The sequence below is a fragment of the Pseudopipra pipra genome, chromosome 9 (genome assembly GCF_036250125.1).
Source record: "Pseudopipra pipra isolate bDixPip1 chromosome 9, bDixPip1.hap1, whole genome shotgun sequence".
Lineage (NCBI taxonomy): Eukaryota > Metazoa > Chordata > Aves > Passeriformes > Pipridae > Pseudopipra > Pseudopipra pipra.
This window is the reverse complement of record NC_087557.1, coordinates 21,345,894-21,372,972: the sequence shown is the minus strand read 5'-3', so window position 1 is coordinate 21,372,972 and position 27,079 is coordinate 21,345,894. Positions and strand designations below refer to the sequence as shown.

At 38.9% G+C, this 27,079-nt stretch overlaps 1 protein-coding gene across 29 annotated transcripts in view; it reads right to left on the bottom strand.

Moving 5' to 3' along the window:
• Positions 1–27,079, bottom strand: part of DAB1 (DAB adaptor protein 1) — a 434,139-nt gene that overhangs the window by 119,041 nt on the left and 288,019 nt on the right. For 20 of the 29 annotated variants that reach the window (XM_064665096.1, XM_064665095.1, XM_064665094.1 and 17 more), the window contains one exon: positions 12,392–12,504. The exons of 8 other annotated variants lie outside the window; for them this stretch is intronic. The gene's annotated coding sequence lies outside the window, so the exon portion shown is untranslated. Of the gene's footprint in view, positions 1–10,237; positions 10,261–12,391; positions 12,505–27,079 lie in introns of those variants that run through there. One more of the 29 variants, XM_064665101.1, reaches the window with a different exon arrangement.

Genomic DNA, 27,079 nt, shown 5'->3' with positions numbered 1-27,079 from the left:
AAAGATGTGTTTGATAACTCAAACAGTTAAATGAGTATAAGACCTGCATGAGTGGTAATGCATCACAAAATCATGCTTATATTCTAAACATTTTTAAAAATCACCCAAGTAGTGTGCAGTGAGGAACCATTCACCTTCTACTGTCATGCTACAGTTTATTCTCTCTTGGAAGCAATTACAGGACAAATGCCAAGCTACAGAAGGTATTTTTCCAGCAGCAGCATCTGGCTTCTTGGCAGACTCCTCAGGCAATTTTATTGGAAGCTTTAGAGATGCTGTTGGGTCAGTCCTAGTTATATTGCTCAGGAGCTGTCTTGCAGTTTCTTCTTCCTAGATGTCATAATCCTTCTGATTTACTTTGAAGGAATTAGCACATTTCTATCCATTTCAAAAACAGTTGACCTGCAAGGCATTTAGGGGCCATCTACAGAGACACAGTAAAAGTCACTGGTCTAAATCTGTGTGCCTTTGAACCAGCAGCATTTCAGCATCCACTGCCTAATTTCTCATCAAGGAAACAACTAATCCATGCAAAAATTCTGTGTGTGTGTGTGTGTGTGTGTGTCTTACTGGTAAATCAAATGTATTCCTTAAGATTAAAGGAAAAAAAATAAGATGCATGAAAGATAAGCTAGTAAAAAAAAAAAAGGTAGGATAGGCAACAGCAAATCTGTGCCTTTATTTAACATGGACCGCTCTCATATAGTAAAGACAGTCCTGTGCTTTATCCTGTAGTAAGGGAGAGTGCACATGAAGTCAAGAAATGCTTCTGGCAGACAGCAAGCATAAATTGAAATACAAGGGGATCAGCTCAGTCCACAGAAGAAAAACAATTCCTGAGAATCTGCTACTTGCAATTCCTCCATTAACCATGGTGCCTCCAAGGGCAGGAGGGGCACATGGAAGGGAAGAAGGCAAGACAGCCAATGATGTCCTCTGCTCTCCCTACTGCCCATCCCTTCCCCCTCTCCAGCCCCAGCAGCAAAGATCTGCATTATTCTGCAGCTGTGATCATGATTAATCCTCCTCCAGAAGGATGAAGGACAGGGTGCTGGGTTTACCTGCCCTCCTTGCATACCAACAAAACCTAGTCCAAAACAGAAAGTCTTTATGTCAATTTGGAGCTGTCCTCTAGAATTCATTCAGAGAAAGGGGGCACAATGCTATAGAAAGTGCACTTACAGTCCATAACACAGGTGGGGTTTTAGAATACTTTTGTGCAATTACTTAAAAGAAATATGTTCCTTCATTTAAAAAGAAAAGGAGGCAGAAGTGTTCATTACTACTACTTTTTTTTTTCTAAAGACTATCACACAAAGACATGCCTCGATGTCTCCTTGTTTTTGTTTTTTTTCTTTCAGGAGTTTTCAGAGAGGTTAGACAAAGAACTTCCCACAAAATCCTCTACCAGGTTATTTTCTAGGAAAAAAGAGTCCTAATGCCCAAAGGTAAATATTACAGGTACAAGAAATGTACTCTATAATTTAATAAAGGGCTATGGCTCTTGGATTTTCTGTAACAGGAGTATACACAGACCAACATGAGAGAAGACTGACAGCACTAAGAAAGATACACATATCCAGGTCAAACAAAAAGCCAAACAGAGCCCTGTCATCAGCAGAGTGCAACTAAATCCAACCAGACACAGACTTCAGACTTGGCTAATGTAAATTGACTAATATAATTCCATTTTATGCAGGGCAAAACATATTCTGATTGCAGGGCAGTGGTGCTCACAAGTTCTAAATTCAGGTATCATTAGGGCCAGGTGAACCATTCAGTGAACTAATCTGAATTTTATCCATAGCAAAGATTTGTACTGTCCAGAAATTACCTTCTCAGATTTAAACCACGTATTCACTCTCATTACTTCATACATCTTTTGGATATCTCCATTCATTAATTAAAATATGTGCAGAATCACAATATGCATTGACAAGGCAGCCTGGGTTTTAAAATGCTGTGCTATGGCACACACTGAAAAATCAATTATTTAGGCTTCAGTACATGAACAGAAGTTACTGGCACACTAGAAACCAAACCATATTTTAGAGGAAATGTAGCACAGATTCCATTGTTTATAAGCTGGTTTCTGAAAAGTACTGAGCAATCTCAATGATCAGGTGAACATTTGGATACACACTGAAGACTAAACTTCCAGTGATGCCCTAGATTTCACTGACTACACAAAAGAGATGAAAGCTGCACAGAGAGACAAACAAAAGGTTTCCTTGATGCAGCAAAGATCTAAAATATTCTTATAAACTGTCTTTGATTCTACAGTCTCAACAAGGCCTGTAAACTGAGAAAGCAAACAAGAATAACCATCAAATGAGTGTCCTTTAGTACAGTCAAATAAAAATAGAAGTAAAATGCTGGTCTCCCTTGTACACTGCTCTCCTGAAACACCTGGCACACTTAAAACAATATACTTTATATTCAAAGATAATATAACCTAATCTGAAATAAAGTTTCTGCTACAATGAAAACTAGTTGTTTTGCCAGCTGAGTTTAAAGCCAAAAGGTGAAGAAAACCTAATCCAATTAAAAGGAGAGGGAATTTAGGAATGCAGAATTTAATTACTGCACTTGGAAGACAGCCAGGACCATTGGGTTAAGCCCTTGTGAAAGGGCCAGGGGAACTCAAAAGAATTCCAGTGGTCAGGCCCCCTGCTCCTGAGCAGGGTACCCTTGGCACCCACATGCCCTGTAGCTGAGGCCCAGGGAAGAATGCCAGCTTCTGACTTCCAGCATTTCCAGCAGGTCCTTCCTCCCAGTGCCCAGCGTTAGGCAGACCTGGCTCTGCCCAGCTTGTGAAACCAGACAGGCTCTCAGCACAATACGGTGAGACTGCAGACGATGGCCAATTAAAACTGCTGGGATAAATACACCCTCAATCAAGTTATTGCCTGTGTGTCACTTCAACATTTTGGTTTGGTTTGGGCTTTTTTTCAGTTCCACAGACTAAATAGCAGGCAGCAATATTAGTTTTGGAAGAAGTATGATGTTTGTGTTACCCACTCCAGTTAATTAATGAAAATAATGACAGAGTTACAAAATCAGGGATGATTAAGAACTTGAAGACCATCCTACCCATTTCTCTGCCAAGCAGGATTTGTTCTTAATAGCACATAATGCTGCTCTTCAGCAAACCTTTTTAAATCACACCAGCAGCAAGAGTCCCATCTCCTTCCTTCAGAGGTGTTCACACATTCAGGCTGGTTCAGAGGAAGAAGTAAAATCCGAGAACAGACATCCTGCTAACTTTGTATCATTATTCTGAGTTAACTGCTCAGAGATTATCTTCAGCAATTACTGCAAACACATTCCAAATGCCTGTAATCCTCACGCAGCTCCACTCTATCAGTGTTAAACCAATCTGTCCCCTTCAGGTAAGAGCTAATGGTACAATCACATACCACTGGGTTTATAACCCAGACTATTATAGTCTCTATTATTAAATATTGCTTATTATTTTGTACTTACGAAGTCAGGGAGATGTGATTTTATTGCTTGCATATCATTCTTACATTAGTCTTATGCTGTTATAACTTCACTCTGCTTTTCCAGATAAGCTTTTTTTGCTTTCTGCATATTTAAATAGTAACTCTAATTATCCCTATTTGATTGCCCTCCTCTTGCAAAGCCTTTCCACAGGATCATCTGCAGCGAATTCTTCATCCTACTTAGATTTTAAGAAGCCTAAGACACATTATATTCTTTAATTTTAGTAAGAGCATAGAGGTGCTTCTTTCATAAAAGAAAAAGACATGCATAATGTGTTACACCTTCAGATATATTTTTTTCAAAAAGAGAAGGGTAGATTATTGATTATTATTACACTGGGAATAGTAGCAGTACAGAACAGTGCCTAACGATAAAGTCAACTAAAAACTAAAGAAACCCCAACAAACAAACAAAAAAACCCTGTTGACATGGTATCACACTGGCAAAGAAAACTTCACTTCATTGTCTAAAAATATTGCTTCTTTTGCCATCAATGCTTATAAGAGTTTTGTGGATTTATTTCCAACCAGTCACAGAAAACACTTTATACTTGTAGTTCATAGGTACATGAAGCTACATGTGGCTACACAGTAACTACAATTAATGGTATTTAATGCATAAACTCAGGTAATTTATTCAAAGATGTGCACATTGCAGTAGCCCAAAATACATCTATAAAATTTGAGTCAAAACTAATGTTTGTTACAATAATTTTGTTAGTATTTTTGGCCATTTTTAAAGAGATTTTGCTATTTTGATTACTGTCAATACATTTTGGGTTAATTATAATGGTGTTTAGTAACATCACGTGTTGTTAAAGTTGCCTGACATTTCCTTTAATGATTCTCTTTCTAGCTCTTTATAACTTTACCACACCAAACTCTATCTGCCAGAGCTGACATCTTGCATGACACACAGCAAAAGCAGCGACACTCACAGATCAACCTCCAGGACCTTGTCCTGCTGCCCTGAGGCATGAGATCATCCCACTCTCCTCCTCCTCCTCCCCTGCTCACTAAGCAGTGAAGTTTCCCACAGTGATTGCCTTTATCATTCACTCCTGACTTTGATCCTCCAGCACAGACATGTTCCTACTAAGACTTTATGGCAAAGAGAAGTTACTCTGTACACTGCACACACAACTTTGCATTCTGTTATCTTCCATCTGGACAATGTTAAATTTAGCATTTCTTTACTGATGTGCTTGGCTCTGTAACAGTAATTTACATTTTTGTGTGTGTGTGTAGTAACATTCAGGGAAAAAGACGCAACACAGGTGTACAGCAACCATATTGTAGCATCTTGTGGAATTCAGCTCACAAGCTGCATTCTTTCAGCACCTACTCCTGCAAAAGTTACTTCAGCAATAAGTGATATGAGTCTGGCAGTGGTAACTACCTCTCAAACATGACTTGGACTGAACAGGACAGGAAAGAAAAACAGGAGTTTTAGTTGTTAACTGTGACTTTCAGATCCATTTGTGTCAAAACAGTGTCAAAAAGCGTTTGGAAAGACAAAACACAGTCTTGAGCCCCGAATGCTCACAGAGCATTCACTACTTTAGTAAATACTCCTTTATTAAGGACTACTTTAGTAAATAAAACAACCAACCAACCACACAGAAGCACAGTCTTTGAGCCAAAGACTTTCCTTAGGAAATGTGACATTCAGCCAAGAAAAATGCCTCTCTCTCATCTTCTCTGGTCCTCCCCACAAATTATACACCCCTGAAGATCTAACATGACCTCAGAAGCACAACAAAGTACCACATTCACACCTGAACCAGCTGGTTTCAGGTACAGCACCAATGAAAGCAGGATGGCAGGGTTGGCAAGGCAATCAACAGGGCTCATCTGACCAAACTAACCATGTGGGAAGGAAATTCTGCTGCCACATACACTCAGCGCCAGGACATGCTGAGAAGCAGCCTGGTTGAAGAAGGCAGGACTGCTTGCCAGTTTAGTTCCCTGCAAAGAGGCCAGCTCAAAGTCCTGTACTGCCCCAGATGATGATAGAGGGGTTGTGAGGGCAAGCTCAGAACACCTGCAACACAGCCTGTGGTTCAAATAGACACAAAAGGATATATGTCTGTGTTCCGGACAGGGGTTTATATTCCCCAGATTGATGACTTTAAAAGGAACACACAGTAGAGATGTCCCATTGTGATTTATGCTGCACTCTGCTCTCATGCTGCAGCCCTGGCAGGAGCAGCAGCAGGAGGATCGATGCTGCTGGCTGGGTCTGCCCACAGGGAATGAACCTGCTCTGGAGGCAGCACCACGAGCAGAGACAGATCCTCATCAGAGCCAACGGCTCGGAAACATCACAGGGAGATAACCCACACAGATCCTCAGTGACCTTCACAAGTATCTCCACAAAGATGCCCACGGCTGAAGAGAAAGTTATATTGGTAACAAGTGTTGAACACCTCAAAGCAAATACTTCAGATTAATAATAGCCATTAAAATATATTTTCTCAGCAAGACGTAGCAATCCCATCAGGAAGAAAACTGGTGTCACCAGATCATAAGCAAACACAGGTGAGGACGCCCAGTCTTTAGCAGCAAAGTAATCCTCTGGCACCCTATTCAAAACCTGAGAATATTCAGAATATTATTGGAAGAATAATTCTGTTTGAAGCTCACTAAGTAAATCTCATATTCTTATGTGAAGTAATTTGATTCTATTTTTATCTATTAAAGAACATTTGGATTAACAGATTGAAAAAGTTCATTCACAGCTTTATATATAAATATATATATATATGACTGTTACAAACCCTCCCCCCTGATGCCCATATAACTAAAAAAAAAATCAAAGCAGAAATTACATTTACACAGTCTTGAAAATATTTTAAAATCATCACTAACATGTGTGATTTCATCTTATTTTACTTATGAGCCCAAAGTTGTATCCTGAATGCCATTTCTATAGGAATTGAGTGCCAAATATTACAAAGTTGCCATTTTACTATGTAAAAATATCCTGCCAGCATTCAAGCAAATTAAATTTAAAATTAAACTTCAAGCCTTTGCATGCCACCATAATATTTCAGGCAACAACTTCAAGCAAGGAAAAGCAAAAAACAGACTGTGCATATACTACAGTTCAAAATAGATTTCTCATGTCAAATGGCACAGTTTTTCCTTTTTTTCCATTAAAGAGTTATTTTAAATCTTCTGCTGAATATATTTACATGCCTAATGAAACTTCTTCAGTGATTCTTCTTGAATTACTATATATGCTTTAACACTGCATACACTAATAGTGTACACATATATACAAATCCACACACAAATGTATGCACTCATGCACACCATATTCATGCAAAGAGAATTAATGGGTTTTTTTGACTGGATGCTACCCCCTGTAAATATGTTAAACGTGAATAGTGCTCATGGCTGGGTTCATTAACTAAAAATGTTGCTGTTGTCTGCACAATTCGTGTTGCTCAAATAAGGAGGCATGACATGTAAAATGCTAATTTACAGATTGAGTTCTTTTCAATTTACCATCAAGGTCTCTCTCCATGAGGAAAATCAGTGGTCGTTCACTATAATTCTCATCAAGTAACTTGAGCTGAGACCTCACTCGGCACCTGAAGATAAGACTCTGCAGGTAGCCTTCTCCAAGAAAAACAGGGAAGAAAAAATTATAAAAAGGTTTTGAATGAGCTCTAAACACATTTTCTGACATGCTGTCATGGAAAAATAATATCCAAAAGCCACAGTCCACTGTGACTGACAAACCTCATCTTTCAAGGGAAGAGTCATTATACTTAGAGTGGCAGCTAATGTCATTGTAGATAACTCTTCTCACAACTTCAGCTATTTCTTCTTCAGTCTTTTTCCTAAAATCCCCATCTCTAGAACATCTGTAGTCTGAGAGGTCTGCTCACATCCATAAGCGTGAGAGTTACTCTGAACACCCAGAACAAAGCTTGGAATGTCACTCTATCAGTTAAGTTGAGACCTGATATCCCCCTTATAGGTCAAGGCAGCATTTGATAAACAGATACATTTAAGAGATTAACTTCAAACCCCCATTATTTCTCCAAACTAGAACAGCAGTAGTTCCATCATTCCCTAAAACATTCCAGGACTTCAATCTACCACAGCTGTACCAGCTGCCTCTTCTATAAATACCTATGACACCCAACTACTTCAGGGACCATAAATGGCAACTTAACTGCTCAACACCTAAATAATTTATGTCTTTAAAATTTCTGAGCAGGTTCATCTGTGGGTTTGTCTCCCTTTCACAGATGCAGCTCTGTGTTGTATTTAGCTTTCCACAGGGTCTCACCACCTCCCTGTCCCTTGATGTACAACCTACTTCGGTTTCAAAGATCTCTTCTATACAGGGTGAGTTTTCAGCAGCAACTTAATTCTTTTAAATTCTTTTCTGTCACCTCTGTTAGTTTATCAGGGCAGTCATTAAGGCTGGGCATTCTGAGGCTGGTGGGTATATCTGAGCTAGCTCACTCGGAGCTAATTGTGTTCTATTTGACATTCTCCAAGCACTGACAGTCCTCATTCAAGCCGAGTGTGAAAGTTTTTAAATTAGCTTTCACAGTTTGATTCACAGACAGCAAATGCAAAATGGCACAGGATTAATTTTTCCCCAACAACACAGTGTAACAAAATAGCCCAAAGGCTATTTTACTTCATTTGCTTTAACTATTAGGGAAGATTCACAGCACAGACAATGTTCCAACAGAGACAAAAGCTCCAGAGGACTTTCAAAGCTTAGTATTGCCCCCATTAATTAAAGCACCATACGTCTGTACAGCCTTTCCACTTTGTCACTACATGTTAAAATGAAAGTCTAGACCATTTTAGACAAACCACACTGATTATTGCTTAAAACATGTTCTCAATTTTATTATAGAACACATTTTTATTACATATTAAAGCATGGCATTTGATTTAAATTAAATTTAAAATAGGCTATATAGAAATCCACATTTTCTTGGGGAAGTACAAATCTTGACTTCACATGTTATTTCAGTGTCTTTTTATTGGTCTGCCTTCATCTGCCAGGATACAACTTGAATATTGTATCACCTATTGCAAAAGTGCTTTGGTCACTTCCAGCAAACAATGGCAGAGCAGGATGGAATTTTAGCTTTCCTGGCACCTTTCATTTTCCCAGTCATTACCATTAGGCACATACACAGAGTTTATATGGTGAACTTTCTGAACCTGCAAAGTCTCTCAAACAAAACTTCCAAGTACACAAATTTCCCTTTGAGTAAGCACAGAGGTGTGTATGAGCAGCTCCACCAACAAATTGAAAAGTTTATCAGATATTGAAGCTTCTACACTCATTTTTTAGAAGCAAAATATTTCTCTGGTTTCAGAGGCAAACTAAAATCTCCACCAACGGTTTGGCTCATCTTGTCAAAGTACGTATCGAAATATTTCACATAAGGTCCCAAACTTATAAGCACTCTTCAATTCAAATTAGTTCTAATACTCTAATAACCAATAATTCCAATATAATCTAATAACTGTATCGATAGTGGTAAGTCACACCTCAGATGGAAACTATCTTAAAGTATAAAAAGTATGTACAGTGAAATTTGAAAAAATTTTGCCTGCACAGATGGATTCCAGCTCCATTCTCCAGATTCCAGATTTGATATAGCCTAGGATATGCAGGTCACATCTGACAAACTGTAAAGTCAAAGGCCCATCTGTAAATGTCAAAATTTAGTCACTGAGATTGATATGATTTAGGTATTTCTTGACAGGATTTAGAATACTAATCTCAAATATTAACCTAGTTTTAAAAGTTTTACAAGTTTTTTCCATTGTGTGTTAAGAAGTTACATACTTTCGATACAGCGATAAATATTTTGTAAATAAGAAACCTTTTTCACAGTAAATTTGCAAGCAAAGAAAATCAGGAAATGTCTGTTACAATTTTTAAAAAGAATCCACACTATTTAGTGAAATGTATTTATAGGACATTTTAAGAAAATCTTGGAAATCTTTCTTCAAGTCAATTCTAGTATAATGCAAAACCACAGACCAGTCAATGAGACCCAACACCAATTCATCCCTGTCAGCAGGCACTCCAGACAAGAGTGCCCTTGCCTCGAGTGCCCTTCACACACAAGATCACTACAAGATCACACACAAAACCCACAAACTAGTCAGGTTTACTTTTTTTTCTTTTTTTCATTTTGGAACATTTAAAATGTGATGAGTTTACATTTAGAATCTCCAGTTGCTGCAAAAATCCTCCATGCATAAACCCAGAAAACAGGGATACAGGTTGTGTGAACAGAACTAAGTTAGACCCCAACTAGCCAGAACTAAGCTGTGAAAAGTGAGCCCTGACGGTGGTGGGCAGGCTTGGACAAGCTCCTTGAAACAGAGCTGGCACAGCTGGCACACAGGCAGTGCTCCTGCTGCCTGGATTAACCTTCATTTGGGTACAGCTACAAAGGCAGAATTGCAGCTCTCCATGGTAATAGAGAGCAATTTGGATATGTCTTTATAGTTGTTTCATGAAATCTTTTTTGATGATGCTTATGGAATGAAATGGAAGATGAAATTCCACTGACTTAAACATATCAGAAAATCTAATTTAACACAGACAAAAACTGAAAAACATGTTTTTTTAAAAACAAAACCACTTTTCTAAAGCCTTTAGACCATTGGATCTTGTGTGTAACTACAGATAATATAAATCCTTAGGACAATCATGAAGTTTTACCCACCTAAATATAAACCAGCCCCCTACACATGGAACTTCTCCTTCGATGGCAAGTACAACTCAAATGTTCTCTGAATTAACTTCCAAAGCTTATAAAGCTTTATCAGCTCAGATGGTAAAAAACAACGGGTTATTTGAGAGCTAAACTTGTCAGAAACTGCAAAAGAGATACAATCCAATTGTTATTGAAAGTTATGAATACAGTTTTCTGGTCACTTCATGTCAGGTGCTAACAGACATCAGAATCACTGAACAACACATTCACATGAGACATGGAGTGCTTGTGAATATTTATGCTTAAGAAACTTTGAATTCTATCCAATTGTAAATGCCACAGTGTAACTGATCAGTCCTGATCATGAAAGTCTTCCAGAGTATTCTCAACTCTAAAACAAACTAACACTTTTACCTTCCTGCATTTGGCAGGAGTTCATATTACAAGAGAGACATTAGATAAAGCAAAGAGGTCTTGCAGGGCGAAAAACTGCTGAACAAATACTCAAATAAGCAGCAAAATAAAGTCACTGCTTCAATATAATATTTTATATATTGACTAGATGGCCTCTGTATGTGTGTATGTAAAAGCCTGTATCTACTTAAGACAGTCTTCAACTGGCAATCTGTAATCAAAAAGCAAGTGTCGGTAAACTAAATGTGTAAACTAACCAAAGAAAGAGTTAACACGTAATCATCACTCAGTTTAATGCAGTTTCTGATCTGTAACAACACGGAACAACAACTTCAAACCAGCTGTGCAGGGCAACAAAGCTCTGCCAATTTACACTGGATCCAGGATCTGTCCCATTGTATAGTTCCTTCACTCATTTCATTAAATCATGTTTGCCAGCAACTACAAAGTCCTAATGGGTGCAGAAAGCTATTCTGCACTTGTTGATTGCCAAGGCATCTGTGCAAACCCAGTGAAATGGAAAGAAGTGAAGCAAGGAACCCCACTGTTAGAAATAAACCTAAATCAATACAAATAGAACTTAAGCACTTGCCATATATGGCTGATTTCTTGCAAAGTATAAGACCTATCAGGGCCTGGTTTTAGCCTGAGACTACCTAACAATGTTTAAATAAATTGGTTGATACTTTACTAAAAAATACTCTTTACATTTAATTGTCCTAATGCAAAACAATGTCAATATTCAAGTGGCAAATCCTCAAGATGAATTAACATGCTGAGTTTCAGAAAATTTCTTTTTCTTTCAAGGCACTATCAAGCTACTTCTGTTTTCTCACCAAGTTCAGTGCTGTTCTATTTTCATAGCTCTGAGAGAATCACAGACCTGGTAGAAAATCTTCAGCTTTGCTTTATGATACTCCTATTTCCGAGACAACCAGCACCAAGTAATAGTACAAATCCAAGAAGAGGAATTGCCATGAGATGTTACAGTTCCGTGAATAGCTGTTAATGCCAGTTGCAGCAGCCAGAATATCAATTTCCTCATTGCAAAAATTTAGGAAAGCATGATACAAAAGTGAAGGCAGCTTTATCATTACCTGCCTGTTATCATTTCAGAAAGCTTTCCCCCCTTACCTTCTTTAAGTATCTACTAACAATTTTTTTCATTGCAGTTCATCTTGAAAATTAATCATCATAAATTTAAAACCATTTTCTTGCAGATCTGTCAGGTCTGTAGTACTATTTCATTTATTACAAGACCACATGACGCATCAGAGCTCAGTATTTGAACATGACATATTTTCACTTTGTTGTGATACCACATTCGAAAATTGTTCCTATCAATCTTTCACTGGAGCCAAAACTTAACTGTCTTGTTCACTGAAACATTAAATGCCAAGTCACACAGATGAATAAAAGCATTTGCAAGATGCAAACATTTGCAAAAGTTTCCTGTTGAAAGGGTCTATAGAAGAGAATCCACAAAAATGAACGGAATCCACAGTGAGTACTGAAAGCCACTATTTGTAATCATTTCAGCCATCAGATCACACTGAAAGTTAAAAGATTTCATGAACAGGCTGATCTTTAAGTAGGATTTTGGAAGTATTTACAGTTCTGATTTCCAAAAAAATACTACAACTTCTGTGCATTTGCCTGACTCAGCTTATGCATTGCTTAAAATCTCTGATTTTCTGCATCGTTCACCAGTGAGGAGTAAAACCCCAAACAAACAGGCCATATACTTACAGTCCCCATAATGCATCATTTTCCCTCTAAACAGTGGCAGCAAACAGGCACATCCAATACTGTATTACTTTCTTCTCTCATTCATGACGATTTCACACACAGGTTCTTTGACTCTGAAAAAGAAGCATTTCCCAGGTTCTAAGGACAGAGGTACCCCAACCAATCCATCATGCTTTGTGTGCTAATGATAGACTCATGCATAAGAGGCACCAGGAGCAGTCAGAGGCAGCAGGCATGAAAAGGAGTGAATCAACTGTCAAGGGTTGTGATCTGAAGGACTGCAAGGCTGTGATTAGAATTTTCAATCAGGACTTCCACAATTTATCATGCTACAAGGGAAAGGGGGGGGGGGGGACACACATATTTCTTCATCAACCCTTCCTGCTGTGGGCAAAGCGAGTGTTAAGGCATTAAAAACAGGAAATCTGAACATCTTAGGCTTATAAGCAGGTACTCTTCAGGGAGTGGGAAGTAAAAGATTTTCTGGGACTGCAGGGCTACTACTTTTTGTCTGCACACCCAAAATTGAAATAAGATTATTTGCAGCACAGCCTTTGATATTATGAAAAAGAAGCACAACTCTTCCTTCTCATACAGGTATACTCAGACACCTGAGCAAGAAGTAGCTCTAGAAACCTCTGACTGTTGTCTTTAGGGATATGAAATGGAACAAAACCCACCAGGAATCCTACATCAGAATTTGCTAATACACCCTGTGAAACTTTAGAAAATAAAAAGGCAGAGGAAATACAGGGGAAATATTCTCATAGCCTGTATGAAATCACCTGCAGCACTTGCCAGGAGGCATACAGTCACATTTCCAAAAGGTAAAAAGGAGCAGCAAGTTTACTGAGCGCACAGGTTCACAGCAACCAAACACATGGTCTAACTGTGGTATTGGTTTGTCTTGGTACTACTACCTCTGCTTAGTAATTCTACATCTCAACAGCCTCAAACAGGATTTGGAGATGGGCTGGTTCTGCAGCTCTGCTACGGCCTCCCTTTTGAAACCACAAGAGTCACAAAACCTCTTCAAATATTTTGCTGCTTCTTCCTCTCCTTCCTCACCTATGAAACACAGCAACTCCATCTCTCTGGACACAAATTTTGCAAGAACTCATTCCCAGAGGGGACTGCTGCCTCAGAAAGGATGACCCCCAGAAAATCAAAAAATGCCAGCCCAGTAATTAGGAACTGGGAGCTGGTGGCTCAAAGGAAATGCCACAGGGTCTGTACCCATGTCACTGCAGAGTCTTTGTCTCAGACTCTAGATTCAAGTGACAGACGAGGTAGATTAGATATTTATTGAAATATATGAATGAGGCATTATTTTAAAAGGCAATTTTCATGTTAAACTATGAGTAATGAACAGTAAAGACAGATCTTATTTACATAATTAATGTTTCAGTTATTGATATTCCTTCAGAGGGTCACTAGCCTTTTTTCTCCAAGTTAATTAATTAATAAAGCAACTGCTTTTATGTAGGTAATTGTAATCACTTTAATACTCAAAGGCATGTAAAATATCTGGCTTTTTTTCTTTAATGTTGCAACTGGAGTGACAAACCGATCATTTGCATAAATATAAACACTGAATGGGTCCATTTAACTCCTGACTAGAAAGAAATCCTTTGAAACTAACAGGAAAGAAATACATTAATTATGGACCAACACAGGAATCTGGGCAAGATCACCTTTTGTCCCTGCATCACAACAATCACGTTTTCCCTAACACAAATCTCAGCTTCAAGACACTAAACTGCTCATGGTGCAAATCTGGTCTCACTTTTAGCTGAAGATTGCTCTGAGGAGACAAAATACTTTAAGAAAGAACAGACTTTATGGACAAACAAACAAAAACCAGAAAACTGTTAGCAAGCAGAAAGCTTTAAACACTCGGCATTTCACAGGTAATTCAGAACTTTTTTTTTTTCCCATTAAGAAATACACAAACAAATCCAGCAAGAATCAGCTTGACCCTATAAAAACCTGTTGCAGAAAAACTTATTCTGCATGGTAAATGCTATTCAAGCCAGGTGAGATGGTTACTTTGCTCAGTAGCCAGACCTCACGTGCTCCTGCATCAGATCAGGCAAAACATTGCAAAACAATCTGGCAAGGTCTAGTGGATGCATTTTCTTGAGGAAGACAGGACAGCTGAGAGGTTAGATGGAAGCTTTTCTCCCCTCCCTCATTAGAGACAGTACTGAGCGACCAGGTTCAGCAAACGTGATGAACACCTTGATCCATGAGTTAATTTAAATTCTGCACAGTCCATCTATGAGCTGTTGGCTCAGAAGCCAATTACTACAGCTTCTTGTCTGTAAATCTCAGTCTTGCTCCACTCACAGTCCACTCAAAACATGGCTGCAAAAAACATTTTAGTGGCCTCTTTCATAATTCTGTCCTTGATGTGGGAGAACAACACTAGGATTATCATTTTTATCACACATCATGAATAACTTACACTCATCCCATTTCTGACCCTTCCTATCTACAGCACCACAGGTTGCTGCCAAACAAGCATCTTCAGTGCCACGCAGTTCTCCAAAGCCAATTATCTGTTGTTAAAAATTTCAGCTTGAATATGTTATTTATTGTGTGATCTAATCAACAAGAAAGAAAGAGTTAAAGATGTTGATATCTGAATACTGACACCACCGACTAGCTCATAACCAGAGTCCCATCATTCTGGTATTTCCTCATCAGAAAATTGCTACAAAACATAACTGAGGGGAGTTTCCCCTGTTTTATACAGTGTCTAGGATCATGCAGGGAAATGAAGGGAAGGAGAGCTCCTATGCACCTCCACAGTTCTAGGGAATGGGATTGCAATAGAGAAAATAAATGTTATTATTTGTATTATGCACTCATCTGCACCATATCAGCTGCTAAAACCTTGCGAAACATTCCAGACATCATCAAGAACCATTTCAACCTGTTTTCAGACTATAAATCTTAACTCTGATCTCCCTCCAAGAGATTATAACAAAACGTGAAATAACCTAAATATTGAAAGTCATCTCACAGAAAATTGAAATAGATACTGCAGGGAAAAACACATTCCAGGCTTGCAAATTCTCTCTTTTACGTAATCCTTCTCCAAATTCTTCCAGAGGACTATCTAATCCATCTCTCTCTGTCTCACAGTATTTTTAACCACTGCAGATCTTTTCAGCCAGTGGCTGGTTGTGTTTTCAACTGGTGATTGTAGCAAGTGGCATTCAAACCACGCAGGAGTAAGGAATGCAGCCACTAAGTAGATTATGAATAAACCACTCAGGTAGTCTTTTCTGTGTTTCTCAGTAATCACTCACAGCCAAGGAGCACGATAGAGATCTGCTTCTTCAGTGTCTCACTTCTAAAGGATCGATGTGCTGCGAACACAGGCACTACAGGACTTAATAGCAAGTTTTAAGTGCTTCTTACAAGACAAGGGTCTCCTCTTCTTGCAGGCATCGAGGAGCTAAAGAGCTGCTATCACTGGGTATTTGTGCCTTTTTGTCAGAATCATTCTTACTAAACACAGAGAAGCTACAGTGCACAGATCCAAGAGAAGATATAAATGAAATTCTAGATTAACACAGCTCCATTAAATCAACTTAGCAATTTTATCTCCAGGGATAACAATTTGGCTTGCAGTGGTGGGCTAAATAATGCAGTTCAACACATTAAGAACAGATCTGTATTCAGACTGAATGGACTGTTAGCTCAGAAAAAATAGACAGGAGGGAAAAGAAATGCTGAAGCAGCTGTTTCCTGCCCACAGTACATTTTCTCTTCTCCTTTATCTTCCACAACTATCATGTTCATATATCTATCACCATATCTTGCACTTTCCCTATGAAAGAGACAAAACAGGCCTGAAAATCTGTCTTAATGGGTGCCATAAAAAGAAATATCAATTCATTTGGATGTAGCACCTGCAACAGGCATAAAACACCCAGAAATCAGTGTAATCAAGAAGTGGGGCTTCTTCTTTGCCCTCCAGTCCCTGCAATAAAATGGGCTGCTTTTATCTTTTATCATTTCATATCACAGATACCTTCACTTCCCCGGAGTGCATTTAGCAGCAAACCTGGAAATTTCTCCTCTGACCAAGAGGCAAGTCCCCTTTTCTCTCCCTGTAGTCACAGTTTCAGCCATGCAGTTTTCCATGAGGCAGTAAAAAGTTTCCCTATTGTCAGCACTAAAATCTTCTCCTAAAGTAGTTCTTTTTCCATGCAGCCACATTTTCATCAAATTTTAGTGCATACATTTTATGAAACTGTTTGAAAACCTCAGGATTTAGGTTAGAGAAAGAACATGAAATGTAGGCTAGACTAGAGTGGGCTTTCTAGGGAATATCCTACTAAAAGCAGTCTCTTGATAGGTAAGGTATCTTCCTTACTATAAAAGCAAAGATTGTTGAGCACAGATTTTCACAGGGCTCTGGAGATTTAAACTCTTAGAAAGACCTAATTTCATTCAAAACTATCTGCTTGCTTCCTCTGGATTTTATATCTGTATGAGTTAAGATGGAATATAGAATTGGGCAAAAGAAGGGATTTTACACCATTAGCAAAAAACTTCAGTTGAATTTTTCTATCTCTTAACTCTATCATCTAATGCTGTCAGGTTTGCTATAGGATATTTATTGCTTTGACTATCTAAAAATTATTACTTTTTCAGATTAAAAACAACACTTGAAGGGGGATATAAAATTACATGGTTTCTATTGCAAAAGTCGGCAATGAAAACTTTAATGTATCTGTTCCTATTCAGGCATACCTATGAATATTTTTAAAGCAAAGCTATCATATTCCACCAATGTTTTTACTCCTATTTTTGCTCTAATTGAGTTATATTTTTTACTCCAAAAGGGATCTATTGGCACAGATATTCACACCACCTTCCCTACTGCAATTCATTTGGTGCAGTTTAAGCATTCTGTAGTATAATGTGCTGGATACAGTTAAAAACTTCACAGCTGTATACAGTAACTAGACAGACAACAAAGAATTTCTAACACCCTGCCTTTTAATGCTTCATATCACTTCTTTTGTGATGAAAACCCCATAAGTGAAAGGATTCCAGACTCATCCTTTGTGCTGCCTTTTCAGGACATGCTGAACATCAGAAGCTTCCCACAGACTGTGTGCAGTGTGGGAGACAAGACACACTCTAGTGGGTTTTTTTCCTTTCTCGAGATTTCAGCACATATGTATGACCTCCACAGTTTAACTGATGACTATTCAGTGCATCAGTTACAAAAAACAGCCATTCTCATTTCCTTTACACTCCTCCTCAAAGAAATAAATCAGTATCTTGACTGATTGAAACACTTAGCTGCCAGTCATTTTGCTTTGTCCCCTCACTGCCTCACACCAGCCTGTGTGAACTCAAGAGACGCAGAGAAGTGATTAAATTGTAACAAGGAGCCCTGAGAGCAATAACTAAGTGAGCGGTTACAAACAAATAACACAGTTCTTCATAATTCAGTAAAATGCATTATTTGATTTTGTATGTGGTTTGGAAAGCCAGTCAAAGCAGTAGTGCTTTTTTACTAATGCAATAACATTACTGCTTAATGGTGGAAAGCACAAGAGAGCAATATATGGCCTACAAATAGGAGCAAAATGTGCAAGCTTAACAATACAAGTTTATCCTCCTTATGAATTACCTAGGCAGTGCTTTTATTAGATGAGATCCATTGTTTCCTGATCTGCAAATTACTTCCTGAATCTATTAACTATAATGGGAGAAATGTATTTTTCAGTCTTGCCCTCTGAAAAAAAACCACCACAATAAATCAGTCTAAGCAGGTGAGACTAAACTGGCAACAAGGCCAAGGTATTTCAAGTATGCAATCCCTGGCTCCCTACAACACTAAAGGATTTTTTTTTTTTTTAGGATGGGAGCATAGAAATGAAAGGATTTAAGTGCAAATTATCCAATGATAGTATAAGTCTGGAGTATTACCATGCATGTGAAGGATTATTAAAGATCAGGTAGGATTTTTCTTGTCTTACTTCAGTCACCTCCAGGGAAACAAATTCTGAAATGCACCATAGGAGATAAAGAACAACTTGAGTATATTAAAAGACTCATGGATATAATTCCATGAACTACAAGCTTTCTTTGTAACTCAGTTACCTTTAAGTGCACAAGACTTTTATCATAGTCCTTGTATTTCACGTGTCTTTGAAGGATGACATTTCCACTCACTGACTTAGCATTTGCATGTCTTGAATTCTCTAGTGAAGGCCCAAGGACAGTAATATTGTTTTTATTTATATCTTTATTTATATCTTCCTCCAACTGAATTCCAACAACACATCCCAAAACTCACTTTCCTAAGCAAAATGCTTCAGATATGTATAGCCATTAAAGACACAATGATTATCCTGAAAATGTAGAGGTGGAGGTACTTTTACAGATTCCTGAAAACTGAAGTCAACAGTCGATACTGGTATTATGTGGCAGAAGACAGAATCACAGAATGGTTTGGGTTGGAAGGGACCTTAAAGATAATCTCAGTCCAACCCCCTGCCATGGGCAGGGATAGCAACCACTATCCCAGGTTGCTCCAAGCCCCATCCAACCTGGCCTTGAACACTTCCAGGGATGGGGCAGCTACAACTTCTCCGGGCAATCCAGTGCCTCACCACCCTCACATTTACTATGTTCTTGCTAATGACATACCAGTTGCTAAAAAACTCTTGATAAGAAATATCTGAATCACCACAAGGTAGTTTGGCAGCATCAGAACTGCAAAACAATTATAAAAGGCAAAGCACCTGAACCTGCTCAAGAACTACGACTACATGTACTGCACTCCTTCTTCAGAAGCTATCAATAGCCTCCAAGGTGTAAGAGTTCATCAAGCTGGATCCATTTTCCAAGCTCCTCACATTTCACATTCTCTTCTAAGACTCAAACTCCAGTGTAGTTTAAATTCTTCTCTTTCCCATCAACTGGAGTCAACAGGACTCTTGGTATCTTTGACCCTTGTGCTCCACCTCACAGGAGTCATTGGCTGTAACACATGTTCCATTGACTGAAACAACCAGACCCAGAGTACCTTAATGAGTACATAACCCCTACACAATCTGCTCTTCCAACCACCTCTTACATCTTTGATCTCAAGGTCTGATATATCACCAAAAATTCTGTGCATTTTATTTATGATGCTGCTATGAACAGTAACACTGCTAAATAATTCCCTTAAAGCTACCTATTTTAATTTTTTTTACTCAAAGCCAGGGCAGGAAGCACCACCTGTGGATAAGGTTGTCTGACACTTCCCACTCCCTTCAATTACTCCCTTCAATTACTTTGCAACTTTGCCAGATTTTTAACTGTTCAGGCTACAATTTTACATGTCAAGGGTGTCTGCTTTGGTGTGATTTTCAGGACATGAGGAAAGAGGAATGAGTTGAATCACTTCCAAGATTTAGATTGTAGGGAAATATCGTGTCTTGACCATGTTAAATAATCATTATGAACGGTTTTTGAAAAGCTTTCTGAGTTTTGAAACCAGAAGTAAGAGTTGGTCTCCATACAATGGATCTGGGGTTTTTTGCTAATATTAAACCCCCCTCCTCCTAAAAAGCAAACAAACAAAAAACCAAAACCAAATATCCCCTAACAAACAGACACACAAAAAAAGCCACAATCCAAAAATCCCAAAGCCAAAACTACCTAAAGTAAAAAAATGAGATTTCACACTTCTGCAGGGACGACTCCTTTATACTAAAATCCCTCTACACTATCAACCCTCCTGCAGCCTCCAGAAGGAATTAAAATTTGCATGCACATTCCTATTAACACTGTCCTGGAAAACAGGCTATTTCTTTAATTACTGCTCTGAACTGATATTACACAAACCAGTTGAAGTGACAGCAAGAGATTTGTCTTTCCATCAGGGCACCCAGAAAGCTGCTGACTTTGAATGCATAAAATACAAGTATCAGACTAGAGAAAAAAGGAATAGACTTTGACGTGAAGTCTTGTATCACAAGAAGCAGAAGAGAAGAATTTTGAAGTGCTTTTTAATAATGGAGGACTTGGGAGGTTTAGTCTGGGAGTCAAGAGGTAAAAACTGCTTCAGGGGAGGGGGAGGATTAGAACAGATGAGACAATCATCTGTAAGAGAGGAGCTGCATCCAGATAAGGAGCCATGAGGAAAGGAGAGCTAACTCAGGGTACCAGGAACCGGATTAAGAACTCATGTCAAGAACATGCATCTCATTTGCCTCTGTTTAGGGTCACAAAGAACACAGCAGAAGCTGCCGTCACAGCTACTCAATTACACCAAATTGTGTAAGCCTATTCATAGGAAAAAAAACTCAAACTGGACCTGATGATGCACATGGATCTCAACACACTGAGATTTGATGTTCCTCCCCAGAAAAGGAGTAGTAATTTCCTTACTATATTAAAAGTAAGATCATCCTACCATTACTACTATACTTCTTGTTGAATATTGTAAGCTGAATTATTCCAAATACTTAATTTCATTAGATGAATTTTCTAAGAAGACATAAATTAGGGCATATGGTTCATAATATTTTCACTTCCTTTCCCAGTAACCCATTTCACTAGTTTTACACTTCATCAATTTAAGCATTATGGCTAATACGTAACATTTAACTCTGTCACAAGAGGAAAAAAAATCCAAGTGTCTCATTAGGAAGCTATGATGGCCATTTCAGAAAGTGGTGTTACATTTTCTACCTACATCCATATAAGAAGGCATTGATATCAGAAGCACATGCAGAGCTTACAGGCCTACAGGTTTCTATGCAGGTGAAAAGCTTTTTTTACTGCTCACTTGGATATAAAGAAAACTGGATCCCCAGGGGACAGAACCCCTGTCTGTAAGATTTACTGCTACACAACAACAGCACAAAGCATTAAAGTAGAGCACAATTAGGTCTGTTTTACCACAGCATAAACCCAAGGGCAGGCAACATTTTATTTATGTTAAGCAGAACACATTCCTACACACAACTGAATCAGTAACAACAATATATGAAGATCACATAATGGCCGGAAGAGCATCTCTGACTAACTCCAGAAAAGTTAACAGCAGTTAACATCAGAAAAGCTGTTTTCTACCCAAACCTCTGCACTGAAACATGACAACCATCTTTCAAACATCAACAGGTGCCAGAAAATCATACAAGAACAGTAAGAAACACATCAAAAGCTTTCACAAAATATAAAGAAGGCTGAAGCCTCAATTACAACACACTGTCTAACTTACAATCATTGCAAAGATATACAAGGAACTGTTTTGCAAATCTTTGTGAACATATATGAACTCCACTTCTTCAAAATAAGCAGGATACATTTCTGTCACACACTAAGAATTCTTCTACAGGTTGTCATCATGGCTGGGCTTCGCGAACGAAGATTTGGGAAGGCTCTATCCACATTTGCTACAGGCGCGCTGGTGGCTTATGAGGCCAATCCGTGACAGACAAATCCGATTGCAAAAGGCACAGCAGAAAGACTCCTTAGATGGTGTATTCTGCAATACACGGTTCTTTCTGCGTTGCCTTTTTTCCTCGAGGGTGATCCTGCGTGCTTTCTCAAAGGCATCAGCTGCGTTATAGATGGTGTGTCTCCAGGCCTCCCGATTTGAGGCCAGAGTAGACCAGTTATGGTGATCAATATGGCCAAGGCTGAGATGTTGTTTCAGGGAGTCCTTGTATCTTTTCTTCGGGGCTCCTCTCATGCGGCAGCCAGTGGCAAGTTCACCGTAAAGCAAGATCTTAGGGAGGCGGTGGTCCTTCATCCTGGAGACATGACCTGCCCAACGCAGCTGTGTTCTCATCAGCATGGCCTCATTATCCTTGGTGATTTCAACGCCAGAGTAGGCAAGAATTTTGAAGCTTGGAAAGGTGTATTAGGCAAGCATGGTGTTGGAAACTGCAATGATAATGGTCGACTTCTGCTAGAATTCTGTGCAGAGCAACAACTCACCATCACTAATACTATCTTTCAGCAGAAAGATAGTCTGAAGACAACCTGGATGCACCCCCGTTCTAAGCATTGGCACCTCATCGATTATGTCCTGGTGCGACGGAGAGATGTCCGCGATGTCCACCATACCCGCGTGATGCCCAGCGCAGAATGCCAAACAGACCATCGGCTGGTGCGCTGTAAACTCAATTTCAAGATCAAAATCAAACCAAAAAGGGGCAGCATCCCAAGGAGAAAACTCCAAGTTAACAATCTCCAATCAGCCACAGTAAGAGACAGTTTCCAGGCAAACCTTCAAACTAAGCTCGATAACATTCCCAAAAAAAAAAAAAAAAAAAAAAAAAAAAAAAAAAAAAAAAAAAAAAAAATTCTGCAAAAATTCTACAGGTTGTATCAGTGCCTTAAAAGCATCAGTGATCAATTAGAATTATCACAGGAGGGGATTCAGTCATGTCAGGTTCTTGAATGACAGAAATCTGTAAGGCTTTGCACTACAAAAAGACTGTTCAAAAATAGAATACATAACATAATCGTCTACACATACTCCTGAAGAAGTAGGCCAGCATATCACACCTTTGCAAAAAACAACTAAAAGGTATCCCACTCCAGTTTATTAACAGACATCACACTGTTTCACAAGTTACTGCTGAATACACAATTATTCAGTGAATAAAAGGGAGGCCGTGGTTAATAACACATTGTACCTATAATGGCAGCTGTTTCTTTTCTGTACCCTGACTCTTCCCTGAGCTGTTTTTCACACTGTATTTTTGAAATATTACTGGGTACACTGTAGCACAGCTCCTAAGGCTGTAACAACAAAATGTAATGGACTTCTCTGACTTTAAAAAGGTAACCTTTGGTATGTTAGACTGGAGGTGGGAGGGTCAATAAGACACTTTTATTGGTACCAAAACTCAAGAGTTTCTCTTCCCAAGTGTGATTTACAGCACAGGAAGGACATTGACCTGTTCCAGCAAGTCCAGAGGAGGCCACCAAGGTAATCAGAGGGATGGAGCACCTCTGCTATGAGGAAAGGCTGAGAGAACTGGGATTGTTCAGTCTGGACAGGAGAAGGCTTCAAGGTCACCTAACAGCCCTTCAAGTACCTGAAGGAGCCGAAAGATGGAGAAGAGACTGTTCACAGCCTGGAGTGACAGGACAATGGGGAATGGCTTAAACTGACAGAGGGGAGGGTTGGATTAGAGATGAGGAAGAAATTCTTCACCTGTGAGGATGGTATGGCCCTGACACAGGCTGCCCAGAGAAGTTGTGGCTGTCCCATCCCTTCAAGTGTTCAAGGCCAGGTTGGATGGGGCTCTGAGCAACCTGGTCTAGTGGAAGGTGTCCCTGCCTATGGTGGGGGAGTTGGAACTGGATAATCTTTTAAGGTCCCTTCCAACCCAGGCCGTTCTATGATTCTAAGATGTTGTTATGATACCATAAGACCCTGTTAGTGACTCCTACTTTTATAGAAAAGCTTTTCTATATCTTATACAATACATATATTAAATATATATATATAAAGATCTTTCTCATAAGCTTTAAATATTAAAAAACTGGAGAGAACAAACATCCTTGATTCATTCAGGCAAAACTGCTTCATTGCACAACCAGGCTCCTACACTCCCAAGCATCCAGTTCTCCTGTGTCTAGTTCAATACTCCACAGGTAAGTTACACCTTCTCCCCACTGTAGTAGTCACGTACACACTATTTGCTCCTCAGAATGAGTGACTCTAAGTCCTTTATCTGCAGGTTCTGCCCAGAGCCCTGCAGACTTCATACTGCACCATGACAAAGAAGTTTCTCTCTCACACCACTGCACAGAGATGCATTAACCAACTTTACAAGTTACTGCTTTTCCAGCATCTCACCAAAACATTACACCAGCATTTTTCACTTAAGGGAAATTTCTTTTAAAAAAGCACTTTGTGAACTCTACAAGTTGCAAGGCATTTTGGTCTCCCATGTCTACTAGTCAAACTTCTATTACAATAAATAATATATGCAATAGATTAATATTTAGAAGAACTTTACTCTTCTACTTGCATCATCCTTATAAATTATTCTCCTATTAATGAGTTATTTGATCTCAACATATTAGCACAAAAAATACATTGTTCTCTGTACTTCTCTGTAACCTACGTGCTTGCCTTCTGCTAAAAGCTTCTCTTCGAAGTGCTATTATTAATTGTCAAGCATTGGAACTGTTCCTCCAGACATCACCCCCCTTACTTTCAAGACAGGCAGACAAGATTTTCTCCACTTTTTGCAACTAAAGTACAAGCTAAAGTACATCTGAATACACAATTCATTCTATTCAGCACTGTCCTCTCCCTAATGTACCCAGTATAGCCAACCTCTTACAGGAAGCAATTGCTGGAACAATTAGGACTCTCATAAGGACTCAGCAAGATTAATACACACTATGGCGTCATGTCTGCATCTTATCCCATGCAGTGATACTGAGATGGTAAAGATCTGTGCCAGCAGGGACCAAAGCCTGTGCAACAACCTTCTGGAACTCTAGGCTGAACTTTTCCACACTTTATTAATGTGAAAACTTGAGAGCTATCACAAACTACTTCTATTCCTGTTGACTATAATTTAGGATTAAGTAGGTCTTTTCTAACACCTGTGACATTCACATCCAAAATGGGAAGGAATCCTCAGAGATCCTGATTTCAGTTTGTTTTGCTTTTTTCTAGTATTGTTTGACTACACAACAGTGACCCTACACAGATCTCCAGAATGGGTTTTTTTCTGGAGAAGAAAGCAGATGTACACTCGATGAGCACAATTCCTAGGGTTTTTGGTGCTTGTTTCTCCTAACAAACCAAGAATGTCTTGGAAAAATCCAGTGTTAGTCTTCCTCATGAAAATATACGTGCATATATGAAAATGAGATACATTCACTATCATTCGATCTAAGAGTACATCTCTTTAAATTAATAAATAAATAAGCACTGTGAAACAGCCAAAAATAAATTAGCATAGTCCACCAAAATGGGAAAAAGTCTTAGAGCTAGTCCATTAAAGACTTTAATTTGATATTATAGCCCTTTACTCATTGTCTACATTGCAAATTATGTACATACTTTCAGCCACAAAGAAGAAAATCAACACTGTATTATCAATTTATTATTGTATTACTGGATCCACAAAACACACAATGTCTATGTGTACTATTTGCCTTCTCTGTACTGTACTAATTCCCACCTCCATCAAAAAGTTCCATCTAAAAATACTGATTAGCAGAGTCAGCCACCCACAATGTGTATGGGTCACTTGCAATCTGTTCTTTGAACTAGAGATGATTTTTGCAATAAAGAACAGAGTTAGTTCTCTACACAGGCTTGAGCAATATTTCGAAGCTTGATGCACATGATCTGCTCCCCTGGATTTCTGCTGCCTGGAAAAAGGCAGCTAGAGTTCAGTGACTGAGAACAGGATTCCTCTCACCTAAATTTTAGCTGTCAGGACTGGACATCCTGTGTAAGTTAACCAACACAGCTGCTTCTACGAACACTGATGAGCGACAGAACCATCCCATGGAATTTCCTCCCTCTGCAATCTCTTCACCTTACCCAAGAGTCTAACAGAACAAATTATGCAAGAATGAAAATCACTTGCTGTTCTTCATCAAACCCAAAGTCAGGAGTGCTGAAGTCTCAGACCCATTTTGAGGTTGCGGCAGAGCTATTTTCTAGTGTTCTTTCACATATAGAGGATTTCATGTCCTCTCCGGGAGCACCCCGCACTGAAATCCAGAAACTGAAGCTTGGCACAGTGGGATTCACTCAGTAACAATTCTCACTTTTCTCTGAAGATCTCTATGCACCAAAATCAATTAGCATTTGCTACAAATGTAACATAGCAACAGCGGACAGGCCCTCATTTGATGTAAATCAGTGTAGTGGTTCTGATTTGAAAGAACTTCACCAAATTTCATCATCTGTAACTCTCACACAGTGCTGCTGAATAGCTCCCTCCATCACCAGGGAGGTAAGGATCATAAAATCGAGTGCCAGGAACAGTAAGTGGTCAATTCAATTCGTTATCCTCTTTAGGACTTCACAAACATTTTATTTCTCTTGTTTTCAGAAAGAAGAAAAATAGGTCAGAATATACGAAAACTATCACACAGGGACGGTGGACTGTCCTGAAGCCATAATCTGAGATTTGATTACTTCAGCAACCACAATAAAAACCCATTCATAAAGTAATCTTTATTAAACTCACTGATGGTTTTTTACTGTTTTTAAACTTGAGCTAACTGCCAACATGCTGTGTGAAGTAGCACTTCCTGTTGATTTGTTTTGTATTAATTATAGTGTAATTAAAAAGGGGAGTCTTTATTGCAAACATCTACCAGGTGTTACCAGGGCCATAACATTTTCAAATGGCACTGTCAGTGTCACTGTGGCACAATGAACAAATTTCAAAATGTATGCACATCCACAGGAAAAAAACTCCTAGAATGGAAAAACCTTCATTACGTTAAAAAAGGGGGGGAATCCACCTACTGGCAAGACCCTTGATATTTGTGGTATAACTGCTACAGTTAAGACACGAACGCCTAACAGGTCATCTAATCATCTAATGCCATTAAAAGGTTTGAATTTGCCAACAGCCCTCAAAACTTGAAGAAAACTGACATAAAAGGCAGTAACAATAAAATTAATTGTGTATTTTGTTACATAAAGGAATGAGA